This window comes from Poecilia formosa, unplaced genomic scaffold, assembly GCF_000485575.1.
Source record: "Poecilia formosa unplaced genomic scaffold, Poecilia_formosa-5.1.2 Scaffold45, whole genome shotgun sequence".
Taxonomy (NCBI): Eukaryota; Metazoa; Chordata; class Actinopteri; order Cyprinodontiformes; family Poeciliidae; genus Poecilia; species Poecilia formosa.
The window spans coordinates 1,275,115-1,280,425 of NW_006799984.1; the positions used below are offsets into that span (position 1 = coordinate 1,275,115).

Below are 5,311 nucleotides of genomic sequence, written 5' to 3' on the forward strand. Positions count from 1 at the left end.
GGTAGCAAACTTTTTAAAATTCATATCAAACAGTAATGAGATTCTTTTTGGCCAGTGAAGATAACACAGCATGTTTACTTAGAGTTGAGTAGCACATAATTTAGTATAAAAATTAGTAAATTAATAAATAAATGCAGCTGCTCTTTTATTTAGAAACTACCAAGCATATATAATTGACTAATGTGAATATAAATAAATGAAAAATACATATTTTCTGGCTGATATGCATTTATGTATTTTTTTTAAGTTAGAAAAAATATTTTCTAAAGATTGTAATTAAATAATTAAAAAAATAAAAATTTTGAAAGAAGTTAAAAATAAATTATGCTTTTCTTTTAAGCTAAAGCTTTGAAGCTCTCTGTTAAAATTCACTTAAGAAAAATATTTTATGTCTAATGCATGTGTGAAAGTATAACGATCTTCAATATTTTCTAAATATTTTTATTAAAAAATAAATTTAGAGAAAAGTTGAGAAAAATACATAAATGATGCTTAAACTTTGAAGTTCTTTTCAAAAATTGACTTAAGAAAAACAAAGTAGTTTAGTTAAAAGAATTGAATTCACTATTTTCCGAAAATAATCCATTTTGTTTTAAAGCAAAACAAATATTGGAATAAATAAATATTTTTATGGATATAAACTAATATCTAGCCAATATAACATAATATGTTGCGTTAAAGAAAGTGGGTCATTGGGGGCCCCACTCCCTAAACTTTATGCAGATATTAATTGTATTTCATGACGTCAAACTACGCATTCCTTTCAAATAAGGAATTTAACGCGTTGCGGTGGAGCAGCACCGTTTCCTGGACCCCGTTTGTCCCCTGGGGGGGGCGGTCAGGGGAGGGGCCGATCCGGAGCGGAGGCGGGGCCCCACGGAGCTTCGGTTGAGTGGGAGAGAGAAAGTGGAAAGTGAGGGGGGAAAAATACCTGAATGGACGATCTGGAATAAGTAAGTAGTATTTGTATTATTTCTTCTTGCTGTGGAAAATGTGTGAGGAGGTTCCGTGGATGTGGGATTGTGTTCCATGTTTCCGCGGAGGGGGGAATCGGGGAGGATTGTGTGGCGCTGGAGATCTCCGGTTTCACCCCCACAAACAATAGTCTGCAGGACGCGATGGTCGCTTTTTTTCCCCCCTTTTCTTCCTCCCAAACCGCAGGGAAGTTTAGGATCCTCGTCGGCCCCCCTATTGTTGCTCTAGCTCCGCGGTGCTGGTTCTGGTCCCGGTCTTCGGGTTTCCTGGGATCAGAAACGAAGATGCGCCTGGAGGGAGTGAGCGCGTCCGCTCCGGTTGTAGGCCGAAGGGTTTGAATTTTCCTCCGGTGCATCCATTCATTTCAGGAGGACGTCCCGGTCTGGACTCCGGAGAGAAACGGACCGGAGGTTTTTGGATCAAGGGGACTGAAAGAACCTCCCATTGTCCCGCATTTTATAGCGGCCACAACTCTTGATACTGGGCTAAATGCTGCTGCTGGTTCCCAGTAAGTTCTCCTTTTGTGCATGTGTGCTGAATGAATGATGCAGGTTAGAGGAGCTAAATACCTCCAGAAACCTTCTTCTTTTTCTTTTTCTTCTTCTTCTTCTTCTGTCTCTTTTTTGTTATCATGGGTCTGAAATTCAAACCGAAACGGGATCATTTTGCTGCTAAAGAGAGACAGGCCCAGCTTCAATGGGTAGAGGAGGGTTAATCGATCCGAAATATTCAAAATATCGTCTGTAATATGTCGGCCTGGACGATAAATTGTCCCAGAAATCATTGCGTTAAACGATAAAGTTGTTGTCTTGATTTCATTTTCAAGTAATATGATGGTAATGGTGTAACAATGCAAGAACACATGATCAAATATTAATAGACTTTAAATTTAGATGAACGTTTAACACTGGAACTGGAATATATTTTAAAAATCCAAAGTAAATAAGTAAAGCAATCGAAACAGTAAATAAAATGGATTATGAACTCTCAACTAAACAAAATTGTGCTTCAAAACACATGGATCATTAGTTTCAGACAGGGAAAACAGGCAAAACTCCCAGTTAGGACTTTTGTAAAAATAAGTAAAAGTGCAAACTAACCAACTTCTTATTGTGTCAAATGTTTGCAGCATTTTTCAAAATGATGCGTTTTCAATGATAAAATTTGTTGTCCAAGTGGAAATTATCGTAAATAGAACAACAAATAAAATGAATTACGAAATCTCTGTCCTTCAAAAAGGGGATAGCTGAGACCAAAACACCAGACTGAAGAGTTTTGTCATCCAGTTTTTGATAGAGAGAGAAAAGAGAACAACAATAAATCATGCAAATGGAGATTATTGAGCTTGTTTTGATTTATCATATGATTAATTGATTTATTGCTTATTGCGACAGGCCTGCTTGTGTGTAGAGGTGCAGAAAAATATCAGTACAGAACTGTAACTCCTACTGAGCAATATGAACCTAGAATTATTAAAAGGTAAAGATATTGCATGCATAAATAAAAAATAAACTAACTTACTATTTAATATATTTAAAAAAAAAAAGATATTTAGATTTTATATTTACATTTGTTTGTCTAAGGAATATTAATTTACACTCAGGAAGATGAAGATGTGGCGCATTTAAGGCAGGAAATGGAGTTCATCATCTTTACTGGCACTTATTTCATTCCTGTATTTAACAACAAATATATTTTTATGAATCTACATTAATGGAGGAAAATATGTTTCACTTAATTAGGAATTCTGTGGTAAATTATTGTGGTACAATGGCTTGCTAAAGAGTTTATTCCCTTTAATTTCCTACATGTTTTATCACATTACAACCAAGCACTTTCATGTATTCTTCTGGGATTTTATGTGTCAGCTCAGCACTAAGTAGTTATGAAGTGGAAGGAAGGTGAAGCGTGTCGACATTTTTACTAAAATGGGAAAAAAAAATAAATGTGCCACACATTAGGATTCAGCTAATCTGAGTCAGAACTTTCTAGAATCGTTTGTCACTCTGAAAACAGCTACAAGTGTTTTTCTTGACAAAAAATAGATTTTTTTGTCCATTCTTTATAAATAACATAAATCAGATTAAAAGTTGTGAAAGCTTTACCACTGACTTTCCCCAGCTGAAGAAAAGGGTCCCCACTACATGATGCTGCCACCACCGTGTTTCACAGAGGAAATGGTGTTTTCTAGAAAATTTGCAATGTGCACTTTATATGTATTTGCAAAAACAAAAACAAAAAAAACTTATATTTTTGTCTGTGAGCATCTTCCTCAACATATTTGCTACATGACTTGTGCCAGGCTAGTAGAATTGAAACGATTAATCAGATTAATCGTGACTAATCGATTATTGAAATACTAGTCAACTAATTCAGTAATTGATTAACTGAAGTATGCAGACTCAAAAATGCAATTTTGTTGAAATAACAACACAGTCAGAGCAGTAATTAAACCAAACTTGTAAAAAAATACATACATTTTGAATTGAAGATGAACAAAAAACCTTTACTTGTAAATATGTTCAACCCAAAACTCCTCAAGCGGGAGAGTTTTAGCTTCACCTGGTTCAAATTCTTTTTAAAAAATCCCTATTAATCACATTTTATTATTACTAATCACTTAATCTAAAAAAATGGTTAAATGTTCACTAAAGAAATGCTGTGATATTGCATTTAGGCATTATTTTCTTATTTAAAAACAGGAATTTGTTTATTTATTTGCATATTTTTATGTATTTCTAATATTGTGTAAAAAGATTTAAGTGGTTAACTGAAATTTTGTTGATCAAATGAATTGATTGTCAGAATAGTCAATAGATTAATTCATTACTAAACTAATTGTCAGCACTAGTCTGCATGATGATGCTTTATTTATTGTCAGATTGAATAAAACATTATAACACTATTATGTTATGTGGCTTCTGTACAAATTTGGTTGCCCATGATTTTATTTAGAGGTGTCAGAGTAAAGGGGAATAAATGCAAATGAACTACATGGTATACAAAGTTTTATATGGAAAAAAGGTTTTAAAACTATCAATCCTTTTTATTGCACTTCTAATTCACTTCTACCCTCATCTGGAGCAAACCTAATGCCTCCATCGGATGATATCAGTCAGTTAGTGGTGTTTGAGATTCGCCTGAACCACATCCATCACGTCTCTCTGAGCCACTTCCTGTCTCTCTGAGCCACTTCCTGTCTCTCTGTGCAGTAATTTACTGGGATTTGTAGATAAATGCATGGGGGAACTTTTAAAACGAGACACCAATGTGGAATAAATCTCACTGTAGGAGTTCTGCTGGATGATAAGTTGGCCCAGAAAATCTTGTGATGAATTATAATATTGTCAATTTGACACCATTTCCAACTAATATAATAATAATAATTATGACATATTAATGCAAGTACATTTTAATTTCTAATAAGGGTGAGCATTTATTGTACTGTTTATCATTTATAGTGAAAAATTTCATATAAGACATGATTTATTGTTGTCATGATAAATTCCGGTTAATGTTAAAAACTGCCTAAAATGTAATTTTTTTTTACTATTTTCTCCACAATAGTATCAGTAAATTAGAAAATATGATTAAATGAAGTGTCTATATGCAGATTAATGGTATAAATCACATTTCTTTCAGTAAAGTGACGACTTCAAGAAGCTTATTTTAGATAGGAATGATTTTCAAGAGCAGTATTTATGCCTGTGGTGCCATGAATTCTGTGCAGTTACCTAAAAAGAACGAATATATAGTTTTTTTTAGTCATAATTTTTATCATTATCACAATAGTACTTCAAAATATTGTGATAAGATTCTAAGTATCGCTCACACACCTAATTTCTGAAAAACATTTAACACTGGAACTGGAAAAAATTCCAAATATCCAAAATAAACAAAACACTAGTAATTAAAATGTATTATGAAGTCTCGGTAACTGAGATCACATTTCAAATAACAATCATTCAGCTTAGACCTGGAAAACAGGCAAAAGGGGCAGGTAGTGCAAACTCAACCATTTTGTTTTGAGTTTCAAATGTTTGTTTCCCAACAAAATTAAAACCAAGCAACTCTTTAATGGAAATGATGGCTGTTGTTTTAATTTATCATGTGATTAATTGATTTATTGCTTAATGTGACGGGTTTAGTCACCGGCACACCTGCTGAAGTTTTCTAAACCTAAAAGCTTTAAAGCTGACAGCAGCAGTTGCCCAGTTTATCTCTGGTTTTCACTGATGTTGTCCCAGCCAGGCGTGGGTGGTGGTCGATAATCTGTGTGTGTGTGTGTGTGTGTGTGTGTGTGTGTGTGTGTGTGTGTGTGTGTGTGTGTGTGTGT

General features: G+C 34.1%; 1 protein-coding gene across 2 annotated transcripts in view; it reads left to right on the plus strand.

Moving 5' to 3' along the window:
* Positions 1-841: 841 nt before the first annotated feature.
* The window catches only part of LOC103137972 (vang-like protein 2), a 23,051-nt gene continuing 18,581 nt past the window's right edge, over positions 842-5,311 (plus strand). Inside the window, exon 1 of one of the 2 annotated variants that reach the window (XM_007552007.2) lies at positions 842-953. The gene's annotated coding sequence lies outside the window, so the exon portion shown is untranslated. Of the gene's footprint in view, positions 954-1,313; positions 1,484-5,311 lie in introns of those variants that run through there. The other variant, XM_016671462.1, reaches the window with a different exon arrangement.